Source organism: Hippopotamus amphibius, chromosome 2, assembly GCF_030028045.1.
Source record: "Hippopotamus amphibius kiboko isolate mHipAmp2 chromosome 2, mHipAmp2.hap2, whole genome shotgun sequence".
NCBI classification, from domain to species: domain Eukaryota; kingdom Metazoa; phylum Chordata; class Mammalia; order Artiodactyla; family Hippopotamidae; genus Hippopotamus; species Hippopotamus amphibius.
In genome coordinates, this window is record NC_080187.1 from 128230711 (window position 1) to 128253234 (window position 22524).

The following is a 22524-nucleotide window of genomic DNA, read 5'->3' on the forward strand; positions in this document are numbered from 1 at the left end:
GGGGGGCTGGGGCTGTGTGTGAACGTGAACGCCCTGGTCAGCCTCAGCTGGGTCGTGACTAGGCAGGCTCTCGGGCAATGGCAAATGGCAAGCATTTTATTTTAAATATAAATTTCTTCATTGAAAAAAAGAGGGAAGAGAGAGAGGGAAGGAGGGAGGGAGAGAGTGAGAAGGAAAGAAAGAAAGAAAGAAAGAGAAAGAAAGAAAGAAAGAAAGAAAGAAAGAAAGAAAGAAAGAAAGGAAGGAAGGAAGGAAGGAAGGAAGGAAGGAAGGAAGGAAGGAAGAAAGAAAGAAAGGAAAGAAAGAAGAGAGAAAGAGAGAAAAAGAAAGAAAGAGAGAGAGAAAGAAAGAGAGAGAGAAAGAAAGAGAGAGAAAGAAAGAAAGAAAGGAAGGAAGAAAAGAAAAAGTAAGAAAGACAGAAAGACAGAAAGAAAGGAAGGAAGGAAGGAAGGAAAGAAAGAAAGAAAGAAAGAAAGAAAGAAAGAAAGAAAGAAAGAAAGAAAGGAAAGTAAGAAAGAAAGAAAAAAGAAAGAAAGAAAGAGAAAGAAAGAGAGAAAGAGACAAAAAGAAAGAAAGAGAGAGAGAGAAAGAAAGAAAGAAAGGAAAGAAAGAAAGAAAGAAAAAAGAAAGAAAGAAGAGAAGAAAGAAAGAAAGAGAAAGAAAGAGAGAAAGAGAGAAAAAGAAAAAGAAAGAGAGAAAAAGAAAGAAATGAAAGAAAGAAAGAGAGAGAGAGAAAGAAAGGAAGGAAGGAAGAAAAGAAAAAGGAAGAAAGACAGAAAGAAAGAAAGAGAGAGAGAGAAAGGAAGGAAGGAAGGAAGGAAAGAAAGAAAGAAAGAAAGAAAGAAAGAAAGAAAGAAAGAAAGAAAGAAAGAAAGAAAGAAAGAAGGAAGGAAGGAAGGAAGGAAGGAAGGAAGGAAGGAAGGAAGGAAGGAAGGAAGGAAGGAAGGAAAGAAAGAAAGAAAGAAAGAAAGAAAGAAAGAAAGAAAGAAAGGAAGGAAGAAAAAGAAAGAAAGACAGACAGACAGACAGACAGGAAGAAAGGAAGAGAGAGTGAAAGAAAAAGAAAGGAGAGGGAGGAATGAATCCTGTAGTGTGAAGCTACCGGCTCCTCAATGAATTCAACGTATATGCATAAAACAATAGCGATAACTGTAGTGGTTATCACGTGATAACAGAGCCCAGTGGATCTGGTCTGCACTGTGCTTTGGCATCCACGTGCCCTATCCTACGATGTAGCTCTGAGATGGGGCAGGATCCCCATCAAGACCCTCCCTCAATATCACTGTCAATATTCTGACAGGTGACCTGACACTTTCCAGAGACCTAGGGGCTGAGGAGGCTGGATCTTGGTCTCAAATTCCTCCTCCTGCTGGGCACTGGAGCTACTTCATGCCCTCATATGGTACTTCTGGAAACACTTGTGGAGGAAAGGCACCTTCAAGTGTCAGTCTAGGTGGGTGCCCAGAGAGGGTCAAAGGTGAGACTAGACATTCCCCCAAATCTTCCACTGGAACCCACAAGCGGAGCTGCAGAGGAGAACAGAGACCAGAAGCGGCGGTCCCATCTTCCCAGGCAATAGGTGGGTTACCGGAGGCTGTCAGGGTCTGCAAGGGCACTGAGGTGGGAGGCTGGGTGCCAGGCTCCCTGCTGGCTGTGTCCCAGGTCGTTTGGGTGGGCCAGCCCAGGCCTTGCACGGGGCTGGGGCGATTTGCTGAAAATCTTTTTCTTGCCCAGCAGTTTTGAAGTGGAGCCGTTCAGGAGGTTCTGGAAAAAAAAAACATGAGAGCAGAATGAAAACCACCTTCTCACTGGCACTTGGAGCAGCCTGGGTGGCAGGCCCAGTGCTCAAGGGGAGAAGATGGAAGGGCAGCTCCATGCCACTACTCAGTGCAGAGACCCCCCAGACAGGTCACTGAGGCCCGTGGATGGATGGAGCATGGCTGAGTCCTGGTCCCCAGCCCGGGGGCGGGGTGGGGGGGCACCTACGGAAATGGCCATGGCTTGCAGCAGCTTCTAGGGCCCGGCTGAAGACTGGGGCCAGAATCGAGCTTGTCCCCAGTCATGCAATGACATAAGGAGAAAGGGTCCCCTTGAGTGTGCAGTGCTGCATCTGAGGAGAGCTGGTGGGCATCTCCATGTGCCCTCCCAGACACACGCACTCCCTGAGCTCACACTCACTCAGCTCTGCTGCCAGTGGCTTCTTCACACATTCCCTTCCTCCCTTGCTAAACAAAAGAAAGACCCATTGGTGGTGGAGACGCAGTTTCCTCTCCCCCCAACACAACCAAAAATTTGTCCCGAAGCCTGACCCTTGACCACCCATGCAGCAGTAGCGCCTCCGGACAGAGTGTGCAAAGAAGTGACTACCTCTGCACGCACGTGGCCTTGAGGGCCACTGAGGCCCCAGAGCCAGGCACCAACTCCAGCCCCTGTGATAGTCTCCTGCGCTCTTGCCTTCCAACTCAGTCAGATTTCTTCTGCGTGGACCTTCCTTTAAGTGACACCAAAACCAGTGCAGGGTGCACATTTAGTATTGGCTACTGTCACATCCTTAAAGAGCTTAATGGGGAGAAATATCAAGATTTCTAAACAGAAAATGCATGCTTTGCTGCATTCTTCTCATAGCACAGGAGATAAACTCCATTTTCCAGAAATCAGACATGACACAGCAGTAAAAATATGCCAGCAGATGGAATGCAGATCACGCACTCAGCTTTGGTGTGTCCAGTACAGCTGTCTGGTGCCAGGTGGAGCCTGCTGCAGTCACACCTCAGGGATTCCTGCTTCTGGACAAGATGGAATAACAGAAACTGGAGCTACTCTCTCACCTGAAACAACCAAATCATGGATAAAACATATGAAACAATAGCTTGGGAGACACCAGGGAGCAAATTGCAGTGCTTCTGAAAGGTAGGAACAAGTGCAGGGAGCCCTCTGTCACCCCAGCTTCCTGCCTGGAGAAGGGGGATCCCAGGTAGACCCCTGAGTGAGAAGACAGAGCTGGGAGTCCAGGAACATGAAGGCAGCTGGAGGTCACAGGACAGAGCACTAGAGAAAGCTACACAGAGAGAGCACAGAGAGCTGCCGAGGACCCTCGAGGATGGCTCAGTGCATGTGTGAGGAAACGACAAGGCTGGAGAAAGAACTACTTGAGAGGGTCAGAGGGAAGGTCACCTGGTGCTCACACAGGGCAGGGAATGTGCCATTTTCCACTAGCCAGACTGGAAACCCCAAGATCCACAGGGAGTTAAAGAACTAGAAAGGGTCTTGCCTCAGTGTGGGGCTTAATAAGCCCCAGAGTGAGCTCTGCTCAGGTCTCACCTAACACATATGGATGAATTTTAACAGGAAGGTCCATCTGTTTACATGCAACTTAACTGCATTCCTAAACAACGCTCAAGGAAAATTACAGGAGCACAAACATATTCAGCATCCAGTAAAGTGAGATTTACAGTGTCTGGCATCCAGCCAAAAATGACCAGACACAGAGAGCAGGGAATACACAACCCAGAGGGAGGAGGAAAAGTCCATGAGTTGAAATTGACTCGCATTTTGATAAAGGCAGCAACAGTACTTGCATTATTTTCAAAAGGTCAGTAGAGACATGGAGAATAAAAAAAGATGCATAGCCAATTTCTAGAGATGAAAACCACAAAGTGTGAGATCAAGACCCACTGGAAGGCACTGATGGCAGATTAGACATTGTAGAAGAAAAATTAGTGAGTTTGGAGAGACAATAGAAGCTATCTAAAATGAAAGTGAGAGAATGAATCGTGAGATGTGGAAAAGCTTTAAGTAGCAGAATATATATGTAGAGCCTCAAAAAAGGAGTGAGCTTGAAAAATAGTTAAGAAAAATAACGACCAAAGTTCATACCAATTCTATACAAACCTTTCAACCATTGAGGGGAAAAGGGATCACTTCCCACCAACATGGATGAATCTAGAAATAATCATGCCAAGGGAAAGAAGACAGACAAAGCAAAAAAGGTACCTACTCTTTTTCCCACTTATATAGAATTCTAGGAAATGTACACTAACGTGAGGTGCCCGAAAGCAGCGCGGGATACTGTCTGGAAGGAGGGGAAGGTGTGGTGTGGGGGCTACATCGGAACACAGGGACGCCTTCAAGGCGCGACAGGTGTGCTCACCATCTTGACAGTGGCGACCCTTTCACAGGTGTACGTATGTATGTGGAAACATCAAACTGTACATTTTAAACATATGCAGTTAATTGTATGTTGATTACACCCCGTGGAAGGTGGTACCTCTGGGTTGTGCAAACTTGGTCAGTTGCTGACATTCACCAAGTGTCATTTTCCTTGTTACAGAAGGAACAGTGCATCACGGAGAGGATGGTGGCGAGGGGTGTGGCAGGCCCAGAGCCTGGGGAGGCTGCAGCAACCTGGCCTGCCTGGACGCCCCGTCAGGGGGAGGAAGTGTGCCCTTCCTCTGGAGGCCCTTTACCCAAGACCACTTTATCTTCCAAGGGCTTTTGTGCAAAGGCAGCTGAACTGTGCTCCGCCATACTGGGAGGCTCAGGGCTCAGCATAAAGACATCCTCCAGGGAGCAGAGTGTGTGGTAGAGGGACATCCTGGTTGCAGAGCAATCTGCCTAAAGATCAGACCACCCTCTGATCTGATTTCGGAAGCCTCAGGACACAGCCCGCAGCCTCGCTTACCTCGGGACTGGTCCCCCTGTTGCCTTTCCAAGGCCAAAGTGAGTGCAGGGCAGGCCAGGCCAGTCCAGTCCCAGCCTCCCCTCCACACTGAGAGGAGTGGGGGGCTGGGGGAGGGTTGGGGAACAGGACGCACACGTGCACGCGTCCACCGTACACACATGAAACCACACACACGCCTCCACACGTGTACATACGTATGAACATGCACCCATGCACAAATTCATGTAAACATACATCCAATTACACCCCCCCCCCCCATGTGCCAGGAGAGGGGTGAGCGCTTTTGTACGCTTGCTCAGTCTCGGTCACCAAGGTGGGCGGCATTCCACGTTTCAGACAAGGGTGCCAAGGCTGACCCTGGCCATGCTGGCCTGGGGGAATCAGCACCCAGGAGCTGGGTCCACTGCACATGCTGCTCTGAACCCCCTGGACCGGGCTCTGGGCTCATTCTGACATGCCTGAGTCCAGGGACGTGTCACCACGCAGGAGCCAAGGAGCATCTGTCACTTCTGTCCTCCCAGCCACTCAGCTCTCCCTTTAGAAACCCTGGGCTCCTGGAGCTGAGAGAGCCCACCTAGGTGAGCTGAGCCTGCTGCCAAACTCAGCCGGGGCCCAGGGCCCCTGACACCCGAGGCTGCCACCACCCAGCATCAAAGGCCCCAAATCTGCGGCTAGGGGAGGCGTGGGGACTGGAGAAATAGGGAGAAATTAAATGTGCCCCGCTATCCAGTGCACTGCGGACCATTTAAGTGGCTCCATCCACAGCGGCCAGTGGCTGGGGCAGCATGAATGCTGTGGTCCCTGCCCTGGCGTCCCTGAGCCACCTGGGAGCTGCCTGAGACACGCAGGGATAGGCTGCAGATGGGCCACACGTCTGCTCCACCTGCCGCTGGATGTCCCCACCTTGGCAGCAGTGCAAGAGCCCCCCACTAACACCACCACTATGCCCATCTCACTTGCCGCCTGTCACCTGGTACCTTGGAGTCCCCGAGTGGGCAGGGAGCTCCCCTCTCTTGTCACGGACATGCCTTAGTGGCCCTGGCACATGGGGCCCCAGCTGACAGCTAGCAGCAGCCATCGGATGTGTGAGCCCGAGAAGAAGCCTTTGAAACAGTTCCAGCCCTGACTGGCGACAGTCCCAGAGAAACCCTGAGTGAGGGCCACCAGATGCGCGCCCCCAGCCCCAGACGCGTAAGTGATGACGCTGCTCCCTTGGGTTGCTCTTCACCCCACCCTGTCTGGCTGGCTGGTTACCTGAAAGAGGTAACCCAAACAATACCGAAAGCACCACGGGGCAGGACCAGAAACTGCTGTGCTGCACACATCTGCACACAGCTTGCAGGCTGGGAGACGAAGCTGCAGAAACCCACGAGGCCGTATCAGCAGTGACAAAGGTCTGGCTGCGCTGGCCATGCCACATGCAGCAATCAGCGGCATGTCGGCAAAGCTGCCCCGTGACCCAGAGGTGCCTGCGCTCCAGGGTCGGAATCCAGAAGCAGTATACTCGATGTGGGGCCTCAGCCCGGGAAGTGTTCCGGCGACAGCTGGTGCCGTCTGCGGGCTCCATCCTGTGTGCTGAGGACACAGAGATGGGCACAGACACTGTGGGGTGTCCCATGCTTCAAAATTCAGGGGAGCCAATAGGACCTCGGGGAGGGATGGGGCCAGCAGAGTGCAGAGGAAAGGAGACAGATGAACACAGTACCGTCCCAGCTTGCTGGGATGCCCCCATCAGAGGTTCCCCAAACAGGTCACACCACCAGGCTAAAAAGTTTCTGTTATCTTTTTTTAACCACTTGAGTGATGGGTCCTTTTTTTAGAAAACTTAGAAATTATAGAAAAACAAAAAAGAAGCAAGCGTTACCTGTCCGCTCGATCACTGGGATACTGGTGAGTGGGCAGGGCCCGCAGGCTGGACAGCGGGGGCGTGAGGGCGGTGGGGTCCTGCAGCTCCCAGGTGTGCTGCAGAGGAAGCTGTACGCGTTGCAACACCAAATTCCAACACGAATCCCCTATGTCCTCAAGAACGCATTTCTCCCAGGAGTGTTGAAAGCAGAGACTCAAACAGATGTTGGCACCCCATTCACACGTGAACAAAGGCTCACAGCAGCGTTACTCACAGTGGCCAAAAGGTGGAAGCAGCCCGAACGTCCATCTGCAGATGAACCGGTACAATGTGGTAAATACATACGATGGAGTATTATTCGGGCTTAAAAAGGAGGGACATTCTGACAGGTGCTTCAACATGACGGAACCTTGAGGACACGCTGAGTGAAACAAGCCAGACGCAGAAGGACAAATATTAAGTTTCTGCTTGTCTTAGGCACCCAGAGTGGTCAAATCATAGAGACAGAAAGTAGAAAGGGGGAGCTGAGAGTTGGGGTGGGGAGTTAGGATTTCGTGGAGTAGATTTTCATTTTGGAGTGATAAAAATATTCTGGAGGTGCGTGGTGGCGACAGCGCATAGCAGTGTGAATGCACTTAAACCCCACTGAGCTGTACACCTACAAGTGGTTGAGATGGTCCGTTTCATGTTGTGGGTATGTTTCCACCGTGGGGACCAAAAAAAAGGTTTTTAAAAAAAGAATGCATTTCAGAAAGGGTCACGTCAGAAGCGCTGTTAATTAGGGTCAAAGTGGCCGTGAGTTTTGAAGCACTGAAAGCTTCCTCCCTGCCCTGAATTCCTATCGCCCTGGGCCTCAAACGCTTTTTCTCCACACCCAGCCGGAAGCCTCGAGGCCTGCGGTGACGTGCGGGCGGTTGTGGCGAGGCCTGGCCCGCAGCCAGAGCCGCCTGTACCCCTCTCACCCGGCGGCTGAGGCAGCCTCACCCTGCACTGCCCACGCTGCTCCTCAGGAGACGTGGCCTCCAGGGCAGGGCCCTGAACAGACTGTGGCCCACGCTCTGCGTCGCTCTGGCCCCGGCCTGCAGACCGTCTTGGGCCCCTCACCGGACGAGGTGAGGCTCGGAGACGGCTCGTGGCCCAGCAGAGGGCACGGGTATCGTTATGAGAGGCTCAGTGAATGATTGTGGGGAAAATGCAGGATAATTTCTTGGTTGAGTGCATTCCTGAGACCACAGGTGTCTCACTGCGGGGGGTGGGGGGGCTGGGGGGGGCTGGAACACCCTGCCCCTCCTGGAGGCTTGGACAAGTCCAGCTAAGTAGAGGCCCTGCCTGGACTCCTCCCTGCGCTGACCCCAGGCTGTCTGCTTGGGTCAAAGGGGGCACAACAGCCCCCATGGATTGAACGACGCATCTCGGGCCTCCTCCATAGATCTGGGGAGGCAGCAGCACAGCAGGCCTGAGGCCCTGCATCCAGAGTGATGTTTCTACCATTTACTGGCCTGGTAACCAGAGACAAGCTCAGTGTCCCCAAACCTGCAGTTTCCTTGTCTGCAAAACTGGACCCAACAACCGTCCTGCAAAGGTTCTTAAAGCATGAGGCAGCACACAACACTCTACCCCCAACTGGCCACGTTGGATGTTTCTGGCGGCCCTAACAGGCAAACACGGGCAGGACACTTCTCCAGGCTGATGGCCTTCAGCTGTTAGCATCACCTGAAGCTCCCAGGCCCCTTTACACAGGGCCTGCTCAGCTAGGTAGGAGTTGGTGAAATCACACAATAAGCCCAGCGGTGATGACGTGTGCCCAGAGCTGGACTGACAGAAACTCAGGGAAAGCAAGCCCAGAAATGCACTGGGTCCCGTGTAAGGGGCTATGTCAAGAAGGGCTGCATGTAGGGCTGCGCTGTGTGCAGGGTGAGTGTGACTGGGAGACAGACCACTGCACTGTTTCTTTCTCTCTCTCCCCTTTATTGTTTTGTCTGCGCCGCGTGGCATGTGGGATCTTAGTTCCCCGACCGGGGATCCAACCTGCGCCCCCTGCATTGGAAGCGAGGCGTCAACCGTTGGACCGACAGGGAAGTCCCTGCACTGTTTCTACTTAGTCTTTGTACTTAGGTATTTACTTAATATTTTTCTTTATTTCCTATTTTTTTTTCTATTTTTGAATTTTGTAAACTTATTTCTGTTTCATATTTCGTGTCTGTTTTTATTTTACTGTCATCTAGGAGTATAAATATAAACACTACAGACACTGTGCATTGCCATACATTAAAAGCAATGATGAAAATTAAATCACCACCTTTGAAATAAAAAATAAATCCTTCCTTGCATAGGCAGGTAGATGTGTGATAAAGCAAGTAGCATCTCAGGAGTGGGCGCTGCAGAATTCTTGGAGCTTTGCTGTATGTTTCAAATGTTTTGTAATAAAGTTTTTGGGAAAAGAGTTTCTCTTTCCCCAAGCAGCACCCCAGGCTCCCAGACCCACACTCGGCCTGGGGCAAGGCGGCTCCTTATTCCATTTTGACCTCTCCCGTTGGGCACCCTGGGCTCACTACATACATCTCTCTGCTTCTGACTATTTTTGAAATTTTTATTTAAAAAAGTAATGAAACAAACCAGAGAAGAACTTTCCAACAGCTTCCAACTGACACTGAAATCCTTAACACAGATGTGACTCTGCGGCCCCCTCCACACGGAGCCACTGCAGGGGCCTCTGCAAGGCGCTCCTTCTGCAGGAACAGCCTGGCCCAGCTCCCTGCGCTCACTCCCTGCTCTGTGACAGGCCTTCCCCAGCTGAGGCCGCCCCTCCTCCTTCCCCCCCCTCCCCCAGGCTCACCCACACCTCCCCCCTCCACTCCCCACTGGCTGCAGGCCACACAGGTGGGAACCTCACCTCCTTCACGTGGCCCCCCACCTGGCAGACAGCAGGGCTCAGTAAGCATGTCCGGTGAGTCAGCGAAGAGATGACTTTGAATCAGCATCTCAAGTGGTCTTATTTCCCTTCTAATATGTACTTTACATAACCATACAAAAATGTGCTCTGGCTGAGTCCAGATTTTGAAAACATAAAATGCAGATCAAGATTACAGATAAAACCCCACCTCCTACAGGCCATCACCCGACAGCCCCACATCGTCTCATCTAACTGCAAAGTGACCCTGTCAGGTGGTTACAATGAAAGGGAGGCCTAGACAGTGGATTCACCCTCCCAAAGCCACACACCTGCACTAGCAAGAACTCTGTGTCCTGGACACCGAGGGCTCCAAGTGGGCCCCACCAAAACTCCCAGAGTTTACGTGTAAGGTCGGTCACCATCCACTTCTCAGGGGACATAGGTGACCAGTCATCACACCACACATGGGGGCTCAGACAGAGGGAATAGCATTGCAGACAGAGGGAACAGCATCCCAGGCAGAGGGAACGAAGCCCCAGACAGAGGGAACAAAGTCTCAGACAGAGGGAACAGCATTGCAGACAGAGGGAACAGCATTGCAGACAGAGGGGACAGCATCCCAGACAGAGGGGACAGCATTTCAGACAGAGGAAGAATGTCTCAATAGAGAAAACGACATCCCAGACAGAGGGAACAAAGTCTCAGACAGAGGGAACAGCATCTCAGACAGAGGGAACAGCACTGCAGACAGAGGGAACAGCATCTCAGACAGAGGGAACAAAGTCTCAGACAGAGGGAACAGCATCGCAGACAGAGGGAACAGTGTCCCAGGAAGAGGGAACAGCATCTCAGGCAGAGGGAACAGCATCAGATAGAGGGAAGGGCACAAAGCAAACAAGAGTGACCCAGGCCATCTGAAGAGCTGGCTGTGTACCTAGGTGGGTGAGCCCAGAGAGGGAAGGGATGGGGCCTGGGGTTGAAGCCAGGATGGATCTCACAGCTGTGGGCAGCCAGGGGGTCATGCAGATGAGTGACAGCCCACTCAGGTCTGGGTTTCACATCTGCGCTATGGCTAATACTGCCCCAAGATTACATTGTTACTCCCATGTTCACCCACTTTTCCATCGACCTGTTTCCTCATCTGTTAGTGGGGTCATCAGAGCCCACTTGGAGCAGGGGGCAAGCATGTAGCAAGGCAGGTGGTCCTGGCACTGAATCAGCGACTCTTCCGTGATCACTGTTCTGAGTTCAGGGACACCCACCACCCTAGGTTCTCAAGGGGCTCTGGGCAGCAAAGCCTCACTCTTCCTCTGGGACCTCACTCAGCATCTCATCTCAGCTCTAACCACAGCAGACACACCGCAGTCCAGGCTTCTGTGTATGCAGAACATACAGTCCTGTCCAGCTCTGGTGGGGGGGAGGGCGCTGCCTATTAGGAGGTGCTGGGTTTTGGGCGGAGACAGACGTCAGCCATGGGAGCGGAACCAGGGCCTCTGGCCTCCTGCAACCACCCAGCTGGAGACAAACCACTTCCTCCCTTCCGCACCCGGCCCCACCCAGCCCAGGGCCACTTGCCAGTCAAGCTGTCAGGCTCCAAAGGTTTGAGTTTGAGCCCAGCTTGGCAGCTTGCAGTCCATGGCCTGGAGAAAGGGGTAGGTCTCAGTTTCCTCTCCTGAAAGAATGGTGGAGCGAGGTCACCCTGGGCTTGGTCTGAGGACTAATCTGAATTACAGCAGAGGTGTCCTGAGCACACCCAGCCTCCCAGGGGCTGTGCTCACCTCCGGAGCCTGGCAAACTCAGATCCCACTTCACAGACAGGAAAGCCAGGCAGTCAAAGCAGCTGCCCAAAGTCACAGAGCTGGGGGAGGGGCTGCAAGCCACACGTCCCAGTAGCCACGAGCACCACCAGGCCACCAGCCACCTGCTGCCCCGTGGTCAGTTCTCCTCTCCAATGGGTTCTCAGAAAACCCCAGGCCCATCATTCCACCTCCCAAGGGGACTCCACAGCACCTCACCTACCCAAGAAGCTGTAAGCAGGCTGACTGTCTGCAAATCACAGGGACCCCCACACTACACACCCCAGAAGGTCCTGGGAGCCAAGTGCTCTGGGTGCAGTCGTGCCCTAGGACATGTCCTCTCTGTACAATGGGCACAAACACGGCTGCCTCTGGTACCCCGTGGCCGCCCGGGACCTTCCCCCAGTCTGCGAGCCTCTCACGGGTGGCCAGGCCACCAGCCTGCACTGTCTGGGCACAGTGTGGGGCTCTGAGGAGCCCTGATGGGCTCAGCCTTCCCACCTAGTAGCACCACAATGGGCAGGCCCTGTCTGTCAGTACCTAAAATGCAGATGGCAGAGGAATCTTCTGGAGCCCCGCCAGGTGGAAAGGACAGTGTTCGGGACCACTCATCCCTCCTTCGTAGGCCCAGCCTACTCAGGGACCCCGGCCTCGGGTTCATCTTTCCTAGAGTCTAAGCCACCGCAGTGACACCGGACACTGTCCTGGCAGGTGCGCTCGATTGCCGGTCGATGTGACGCCCACGACAGCCTGACTTGCTACAAATCATGCCAGAGGCACCACAGGAAGACAAAGGGACACAAGACACCACTCGGTGCCCCGGCAGCTTCCTGCCTCGAGGACATCCGACCCCAAACAGCTCCTGCTCTGAACTTCCCCTGACCCCGAAAGTGCCCCTCACGGGACCTGCACGGGCTCCGGGGCTGGCGAGGACCCTGGGGCCAGCCCCACTCACCTGTCTTCAGCAGCGCACACACTTCTCTCCAGGACTGACTTCAGGCAGCCCCAAAACACAACTTCCTTTTGCTGGTTTTCGCAATATGGGTCCCCAAACGACGGCGCCTTTGCACTTCCGCTCTATCACACACCCAAGCGCACTGGTTATCCCCCTGCCTTATTTGCGAAAATACAGCCCAAACCGGCTGGAACGCCATCCAAGGCCCAGGCCATGCTGGCCCCGCTGTGGCCGGCGGTGGTTTAAAGTTTAACAGGCTGCTCTGGGAGCCCCTGCGTGGCTCTGGGCGTGGAGGCTGCAGCCACCCTGCCTCTTCCTCTTCGGGTTTTTCTCAGCAGACCTCCGGGTGCCCATGGCTCAGACCCTCAGAGGAGGGGACGTCCAGCGGGTTCAGTGCCTGGGCGGTGGGGCTGGCCCCAGACCATACAGGCCATGGCCCATGCATCAGAGAAAGGGCCAATGGGCCCCCAGAGGCTTCCTCAGGTCTTCTTGGGTAGGAGTGGTGAACATGGCCACAGATGGTTGAGAAATTGAGAGGTCCCGCTGAAAATGGATTATTTCAAGGTGCTCCCCAGGGGGACGTCGCCCCCCCACCACTTCCTGAGAAGACTTTTTTCCCACAACGGATGCTCCAGCCAAATCCAGCCCCCAGCACCCACAGGAAGGGCTCCATGACTTTCAGGGTGAAAGTAAATATTTATAGATACAGGATTCGAACAAGGCTTTAGACCACAAATTCTGACCCAGTGTAAATGATGGATTCTTCATCCAGCCTTAAATGCTTTTTAAAAAACAGAGAGATTTCTCTGGGCCTTGATTTCCTTGTTGTCGCAGGGGGGGTCACCAGAGAGCCCCCCTCAGGGGCAGCACCTCACACACAGGGTCATGTGAGTGTGTGACAAGTGAAGTCATCAAAGGGGCCAGTTAATGAGATACTTTCTTCAGCCCCTACGGCCCTCCCTTGGCAGAGCGCACAGCCACGTTTCTCCGTGAGTTCCCCAGTGATGACCACACCAGCGGGAGAAGGGACTTGCTTCCCTCCTTGGTTCTTCTAAATATTTACCAGTTGTTTGAGAGGGGGTAGGCTGAGAGGTGCTCCCCACTTTCACCTCCAGATAGTCTTCCTTTCCACCAAAGATCTGAAGAAGTCTACAACTAAGACACCGATGGGCTCTCACTCACCTCCGTGACTAATGGCAGTGAAAGCCACCCTGTGCCAGACCTTAGGAGTACGGCCACCCTGGACCCAGGCCCAGCTCCAGGATCCACGGGTGCACCTCCCTCCAGGAATCTGAGGGCCAAGGTGCGAGCGAGTTCCACCCGGACCCCCAGCCATCGCTGAGGACTCAGAGCAGCCCAGCCAGCAGGGGACAGAAGACACCTGTGTCCCAGGGGCGCCTGGCCTCACATCCTGGCTCACGGGCTGTGTGAGCCCCGCCCATCACCGAGCCCCTCAGAGCTCCAGCTCTTCTCATACGATGGAGAGAGTACAGGATACGTGGTTGGAGTTTTTGTGAGGAACGAGAGCCTGGCCTGCGGCAGACACCCGCTGAATGCTTGCAGCCCAGGCTGGGAAGGGCCACGCCTGCCCCCACCCCCAGCACAGCCCTGCCCCTTGGTGACATCCCTAAGCCAGGAGACTGGCGGGGCAGCCCCATCGGGACCTGGAGGCCCAGGCCCAGGCCTCTGCTGTACAGAAATGGCCTAAGAAGTCAGAGGTGAACCCTGGGAGCACAGCAGACCAGATGTAATGACCCAAAGGGCATATGTTGGCAGGGCATGGCCGGAAAGCAGAACTGGGGTGAAGTGCCCTCTTATCCTGAAAGGGGGGTCTCCACTGGGAGGTGACACCACCCAGCAAGAAGCGTTCTTGTGGCAGCCGGCCCCCAAGGTGGTTCCTGGTGATTCCGCTCTTCTGCAGCCTTGCCCCCTTTGAATAGGGTTGACCCACTAATGCAGCCAATAGGGTATTAACGGCACACATTCCTAGTTTCTATCCCGTTATTTCATTCATGACCCAATAGTCCAAAGTGTGTCCTCCACCCTGAAGGGTTCCCTGGTAACCACGGTGAAGAGTCTGTCATTCACACTCAATGGCACTGAATAGCTTCACGAGTCAGAGGCTCTTTGGGGGAAGGCCAAGTGCCCCAAACCATCATCCCCCTACCCACCCACGCTCCAAAGGGGATGCTCACTCCTCTCCCAAGTGGCTCACAGCACAGGGGGCAGCCCTGATCAGGAGGGCCCCCCATGGCCCCCCTTCTGTCCCAGAAACCCCCAGCCCCACCTACCAGGACAGCTGGCAATGACCTAGGGGTGGCCCACCTGAGGAAGGCAGAAGAACCCTGAAAGCCGTCACCTAAAGGGACTTGTGTGGGACCAAAGGCTGGAGAGAGCAGGTGAGCAGCGACCTTTCTACCAGGGAGAATGCCCACTCATTTCACTCAGGAGAGGATCCAAAGCGAGAGAACCCCAGGCCAGCCAAGAGAAACGGGTCTGGGGACACTGAATGGGGCAGAGCCCACATCCCGTGGTGGGGCTGCCTGGCGCTCAGCCCTCACAGAGGACGGGGTGCGGCAGTCTCTTGGAACAAGGGACAGGCCAGTGAGGAACCTAAGAAGCTCTTGTGCTATGATTTCTTTTCTGTTATGATTCCTACACACCTTGTGTGAATGTCATAGTATTTAAGCTACATTAAATAATTCAAGATGGAGTCACAGCGGCGAATGGGAACTTCCACGTTGGTTGTTTTGAAATGTCCAGTATAGGATTGTGAGTGTCTAAGTGACAACATAGGACTGAGAGTGTCAGTATAAATAAGGAATTTGTTTGGCAACATCCTTAGAAAGACTGTGGGTAACTGATAGAGACAACCCCCCCTGGGGCGTAACTGTTACACTTTTACGGACTTTCTTACAAGTTGAGACCACTGAGCCAAACGACTTGCAGGCTCTTTGCTGGAGGACCCAATGCCACGCTGCTGAGAGCTGTTACAGATGGGCCTGCTGGAGGCTCAGCTGGAGCAGAAGTGACTTCCCACTCTGGCGTGTCATGAGACCCGCTGCTGGACCAGAGACGGCTGCTCGTGCCGAGACGCCTCCTTCCGGGACTTCTCCCAGGAGTGGTTTGTACCCCCTTTCCTATTTTCTCCCTACTTTGACTAAGCCGTGTTGTGTGCTGATTCTGTGCAATAAAATAAAATAAATTTGTGAATTGAATGTTGGCGACGTCTCATGCATCTCCGGTTGTGTGATTCTTACCTGGCCTTACTGCTGCAGTAAATAGGTCTGCACGAAGACCAGAGGAAAGAGTGAATAAGGAGGCCTTGGTGGTAAAGTCCAGGGTTTATAGAGTCTCTCTATACATTAGTTTGTCTCTCTGTACATTTGTACATTAGTTTCCTGCCCAACCCTGAGCTCCCTGGTTCACTGTTCAGTCTGAGAGTGTGTACAGCATCTGCTGTGTCCCAGCTCGAGGGTCACAGAGGTCATCCAAAATGAGTACTTTTATACTGTAAAATGTTAAACCTAAAATGGCCACATGTGGTAGTTTCTTATCTGCACTTCTTTGGGGGTGAGGAGTACGGAACAGCACTGCCTCCACTTTCTTCTGGAGGGTGAAGTGACCACATCTTATGACTCCTGACCTGCCCTGCTGATGGTGGGCCGTGTTCCCAGCCCTGGACAATGGGGGCGACATGCCCCCTTCAGGCCTGGCCTCTCCAAAAATGCCCACACAATCTCCCAGCTCCCTCTTCCCCATCTGCCAGGCAAATGCATGGAAGTCAGGCCAGGAGCCACCAGATGGAGGGGACTGGACTCCAGACTGTCAGTGAGCTAAGCTGGACCCGTGTCTCCCAGAACTCCTTCTCCTTGGGGACCCAAGTTAGGGCTGGTCATGGAGGAAATTTGCACAATATCTGGGAGATGAAAGTGAAGTGGTGCTTCCCTTTCTGAAAGTCATTGTGATTAGATGAAAAAGACCCAAACAGGAATGCTGGCAGGTTCCAGCTCATCCCCGTCCCTCTCTGTCCAACTCCACATCATCCAAGCAACCATCATCAACCCAGCCCCAGAAGCAGGGCCACAGCCTTCCTCGAGTGTCTCCACCAGTCCCCCTTCATGGTTCTGTTCTGCTGGTAGCCTGCCAGTGGACCCTTCTTTCCCAGGTTGTGTTTACTAAGCCCATGCCTGGGCCAGCTCTGCCTGGGCTGGATTTGTGGGGTAACTTGGCACCCACTGGCCCACCCCAAATGCTGCTCAGACTCAGGTCAACCACCAAGGTACATCCTCCAGTCACGCAAGGGTGTCCCTGGCTGTGGACATAAAATGGCCCTAGAACATGCAGAGTTGAATGCGTGGCCAGGCCTCATGGAGGCTTTCCTGTAGACACAGAGGCCAGGAGACAGCAAAGGCACACTAGCTCCAGGCAAAAGTCACCTCTCACCTGTACTGTATGTGGCATACATCTTTGCAATCGTAACTAAGCCCCGTCTGAGATTCTGAAGATGTTTAAGACACTTTCCCGTGAGGACACATTCAGATTTTACCCACAGCCACCAGCAATGGAAAAGCCCCTGCTAGAAAAGGGGGTGCCTAGCCCACCCAATACATTCTGAGTGGGCGCTCAGAGATCTCATCAAATCCTCTGGCCCTAGCATGGTAGAGAACACAGGTTCCGGTTTCCTGGCCACCAAGAAGTGGCAGGGCTGGGCGTAGCCCCGTCTTCTTGCCTGTGCTGATCTGAACTGACCTAGCTCTTGCTGTCCTGGCAGTACTGTAGGTGCCAGCGACCTCTCCCGGGACACTCTTGTGAACCACCAGGTGGACATTCTGGCTGACGGGAGTTGGGCAATCCCTGCTTCAGTACTAGGCAACTGGGGAGACACACGGAGGGTCTCCCATCAGAGCCCCTCAGTGCCGCTGGCCCCTGCACGCGTTCCCCACTCCACAGCCCTCTCTGTGTCCTTGGGGATCAGGCCAGAGCTGCACGGCCAACACCACTTCAGCATCCCTGATGGGATACCTGTGCCAACACAGTGACCCAGAGCAGACATCAGCAAATCCCTCCTACCTGGCCAGGCAGCAGGCAGTCCCCACGGCACAGCAGTGTGGAACCAAGAAAACGGCCTCCAAAGAGGTCCTGACAAAGGGGAAAACTACTGTTGGTTCAGGGCCTTTAGAAATGTTTGTCAGAACACTGAAAATCTCTCACTATTGCTATAGACAGATGAAAAATGGTAAAACCAACATTTATTCAATATGCTGTGACAAGACATTGGACACATTAAGAATTAAGGAGTTTTATTTCTTTGAATAAAAACTTAGAGAACCTGGACTTCCCTGGTGGCACAGTGGTTAAGAATCCACCTGCTAATTCAGGGCACATGGGTTCGAGCCCTGGTCCAGGAAGATCCCACATGCCACGAAGCAACTAAGCCTGTGAGCCACAAGTACTGAGCCCACATGCCACAACTACTGAATCCCACACACCTAGAGCCCGTGCACTGCAACAAGAAAAGCTACTGCATTGAGAAGCCCTCGCACAGCAATGAAGAGTAGCCCCTGCTCGCCACAAATAAAGACCGTGTGCAGCAACGAAGACTCAATGCAGCCAATAAATAAATTAGTTAATTAAAAAGGCAAAAAACAAAAAATCAAACGTAGAGAACTTAATTCTCTCCTCTATCTTTTAGTAGAACTCTGGGCACATAAAACATTAAAATCCAGTGTACTCCAAGAGTGATACCTAACGTAAACTATGGACTTTGCACAATTGTGATTTGTCAAGGTAGGTTAGTCAGTTGTAACAAATGTACCACTCTGGTGGGGGATGTTGTTAGTGAGAAGGCTGTGTATATGTAGAGGCAGGGGGTACATGGGAATATCCCTTTTCCCTCTTAACATTGCTGTGAAAGTAAAACGGCTCTTAAAAAATAAAATCTTAAAAAAAAATTTTAAATACAATATACTAAATATAATATGGTACTCCAAATTGGATGCTGGTGAAATCTGGCTACAGACTGCAGATTATGGGATTCTATTAATGCCAATTTCTTGACAAATGGAACTTGATTTTGTAGATGCCCATGTTGTGGCAAGCTGGGTGAAGGGTATAAGAACTTGTATTATCTTTGCAACTTGTCTGTAGATTTACAATTACTTCATAATAAAGGGACTATAAATTGAGTACTGAACATTTTTATGAGATGGAACAATCCTGTTGTGGGGCCATGAGCAAGTTAGCTTTCTCTCAATATCTTGTCTCTCATGGCAATTCCCATTCATAACTTCCTGGCTCACGTGTCAATCACAGAGGCAGCATGGGGGGACAAGAGGATGATAAAAATAGCTACCAGACGTAAAGCAATTTGTTTTGCTGTTTATCAGATTTATATGTGTGGAGTTAGATGAGTTAACTTGACTCAACCTAAATTTGGTTTTATTGCAAAATGTTTCAGTTTTTCTATTTTTATTTTTTAAGATTCAGTTGGCTGACCTGCCATCAGATGAGTCACTCTCCATAACTTAGTCCAAATAAGGGTGTCGAGGGTGGGGGGGCGGTGAGCGGAACTGTGGAATGATCCAGAAGCCAATAACTCTGGGCAAAGGTCAGGAGCAGATAACCACAGAAAAGGAAATGGCTCTTAAACACCTCACACAAAATGAGAGAACTACAGATTAGAGCCACACTGAGAAAACTTTTCTCCCTGTCAGATTGGCAGTGACTGGGGGAGGGAGGAGGTGAGGCTGTGGGAAGAGGCTCCTTCTGCACGGTGGATAGCAGAGGGAAAGGGCACATTTGCCCTTTGACCCAGCATTCACCTCTCTGGAAATCAGCTCTGCAGGCACACCTGCACAGGTGCACAACAACAGTGTGCCAGGTGGTTCCCTGTGTCGGGGCTGGTAAGAGGAAGGCTGGAAACAACCGAGACCCACCTAGGGGGGACCTGCTGATAAACCAACAGCAGAGGCAAATTTACACGACGGGAGGACCTGGCAAAGCCGCCTCAAAGGACGATGTATCTAGTCACTGAAATGAGATGGCCAGAGCCTAAGTGACGCAATAGGAAGTACCTAGCCACAAAATGTTCCATCTGTGAGCTCTGAAAGCTTTTTTTGTTTTCAAATGGTTTTGACAAAAAAAATCTGCCTATATATACAGAGAGAGCAAATGTGGGAAAATATTGGCACTTGGTGAATCAATTCTTACAATTTTTCTATAAGTTTGAAAATGTTGGGACTTCCCTGGTGGCACAGTGGTTAAGAATCCGCCTGCCAATGCAGGGGACATGGGTTTGATCCCTGGTCCGGGAAGATCCCACATGCCACGGAGCAACTAAGCTCGTGCGCCACAACTACTGAGCCTGTGCTCTAGGGCCCGCAAGCCACAGCTACTGAGCCCGTGAGCCACAACTACTGAAGCCTGTTCACCTAGAGCCTGTGCTCCACAACAAGAGAAGCCACCACAATGAGAAGCCCACTCACCACAACGAAGAGTAGCCCCTGCTCACCACAACTAGAGAAAGCCCACGAACAGCAGCAAAGACCCAATGCAGCCAAAAAATTTTTTTAAAATAAATGTTTACAAAAATAAAATGTTTAAAAATGGTTTTAGATGGTTATCTATAGAGAGGAAAGGGGTAGATGAAGATAGGGGTGGAAGTGAGATTTCTCTTGTATCTTTTTGGTTTTTTAGCCATATAACCATATTACCTATTTTTAATTTAATCATTTTGTAAGACTAAGATCATGAAAACAAAAGAATTCTACTTCCTCTCATGGCTTGTCTCCATGACAAAGCACAGAACCAAGACATGAGATGGCACTGCACAGACACCAAACACTGAAGGTTGGCTTGGAAAGGGGCAGAGTAGTGCCTGGAGTGCACTACTCCCTGCCCCCCACCACCTTGTGGAAGGCAGACTGGAGCCTTGACCAAAACAAGGATGACAATACACAGCTCCCACCTGCTCCCACCCAGCCGTGCCCCCTCCAGGTGTCAGTCCTTCATGCTCACACACATGAGCAAGGGCATGCAGTACAGTCACATTCATAATAGGGGAAAATTGGAGGCGTTTTGGATGTCCAACAACAGAGAATTAGTTCACTAGATCACCACAGCACAGGTCTTACTATAAAATATAAAATGATTGAATTTATTAAGTAAAATAATTACTACAATAATAAGATTAAATGAAATAAAAAATCAAGACAGTGTGATAATAGCATAGGGATAGAGAAATAGATCAATGGAACAGAAGAGAGTCCAGAAATGGCCTAACATTCACGTGGTCAGCTGATTTTCAGTGAAGTGCCAACCCTTGTCAATGGGAAAGGAAAACCCTCTCAACAAGCTGGAATATGTGGTTATCTATATGGAAAAATGATTCTTGACCCAGCACTCACACCATACATAAAAATAACAGGAAATGAATCACAGTCTTAACAGTGACCACTAAAACTAAAAAGCTTCTAAAAATAAATAGGTGGAAACATTCACGCATTCAAGGTCAGCAAAGATTTCCTAGGCTATAAAAGGCACTAGCCATACAAGAAAAGCTTGATGAACTGAACTTCATCAGCATGAAAAACCTGTGCTCATCAAAAGGCCCCATTAAGAAAATGAAAAGGCAAGCCACAGACTGAAAGAAAATATTTGTAATACAACTACCTGACAAAGGACTTGTGTCCAGACTATATAAAGAATTCCTACAAATCAACAGGAAAAAAGACAAATGATCTAACAAAAAAAAATTGAGGAAAAGACTAAACCAAGCACTTGATAAAAAAAAGTTATCTTAATGGACAAAGAGCACATGGGAAGGTGCTCAACATCACCTGTCAACAGGGAAATGTAAATTAAATTCACAGTGAGATATCACCATGCCCCACCAGAATGGCTACAATGAGAAAGACTGACAATCCTAAGTGTAGACAAGAATGCTGAGCAAACAAAATTCACACAGTGCTGGTGGAAGCATAAAATTATACAACTGCTTTGGAAAACTTCTTGGCATTTACTTATGAAGTTAAACATATGTTTGCCCTATGACCCAACAATTCCACTCCTAGGGGGTCTACCCAAGAGAAAAGAAAACATCTGTCCATACAAAGACTTGGTCACAAATATCTATAGCAGCCCTATTCATAATAATTCAAAACTGGAGAAAACCCAAATGGCCACCACCTGGAGAATGAATAAGTGAAGTGTGGTGTAGCCATAATACGGAATAAAAAGGAATGAATTAGTCATATGCCAATGATATGGATGCATCTCAAAAGAAGCCGAGCACAAAAGAGTAATTTAGATGTTCAATAATAGGCAGAACTAGTCTACGAAGTTGAAGTAGTGGTATGCTCTGGGGCTTTGTGGTGAGAGGGTGAGTATTAGTTTGCTTGAGCTGCCATAACAAAATACTGCAGAAAAAACAACAAAAATTTATTATCATATTTCTGGAGGCTAAAGTCTGAGATTCGTGTGTCAGCAGGGCTTGTTTCTCCTGAAGCTTTTCTCCATGGCTTGGAGATGGCAGTCTCTCTGTGTCCTTACATGGTCTTCCCTCTGTTTGTGTGTGTCTATGTCCTAATCTCCTCTTATGAAGATACCAGTCATAATGGATTAGGGTCTACCTGCAAGACTTCATTTTAATTTAATTATCTCTTTAAACGCTCAGTCTCCAAATATAGTCACATTCTGAGGTGCTGAGGATTAGGATTTCAACATATAAATTTTGCAGGACACAATACAGCTCCCCTTAAAATGAGAACAAGGCAAGGATATCTGCTTTCACTGTTCTCATTCATCAGAGTGGTGGATTCTCTAGCCAGTGCAGTAAGGCAAGGCAAGGAACTAAAATGCACACAGAACAGAATGGAAGAAATAAAAATATCCATATTTACAGATGACATGATTGTGTACAAAGAAAATTCCAAGAATCTACATCATACTCAATGGTGAAAAGCTGAAAGCATTTACTCTGAGATCAGGAACAAGATAAGTATGCCCACTCGCACCACTTTTATTCAATGTAGTACTGGAAGTCCTAGCCGCAGCTATCAGACAAGAAAAAGAAACAAAAAAATTCCAAATAGGAAAGGAAGATGTAAAAATGTCACTGTTTGCAGATGACATGATACTATATACAGTAAGTCCCCTACACATGAACCTTCAAGTTGTGAACTTTCAAAGATGCGAATGTGCATTCCATCAACGTCAGGCATGAGTGAAGTTGCAGTTTGCCCTCCGTCTCCTACTGTCAGCCATCCTTCAGCTCTACCATCTCCCACCCGCCCCCTCCAGCCAGTAACTCTTCTTGCCTGTTCACTTAATGCCAGCCCCTGTATGCCAGCT

The 22524-nt window shown here is 50.7% G+C and overlaps 1 long non-coding RNA gene across 1 annotated transcript; it reads right to left on the reverse strand.

The window, feature by feature from the left end:
- Positions 1 to 1697: 1697 nt before the first annotated feature.
- On the reverse strand, positions 1698 to 12226 carry LOC130846711 (uncharacterized). The gene is made up of 4 exons (XR_009051610.1): positions 12172 to 12226; positions 6546 to 6836; positions 2710 to 2828; positions 1698 to 1764 (listed from the first exon to the last, which is right to left on the reverse strand). It is a non-coding gene; the product is annotated as an uncharacterized LOC130846711 (long non-coding RNA).
- Between the last annotated feature and the right edge of the window lie 10298 nt (positions 12227 to 22524).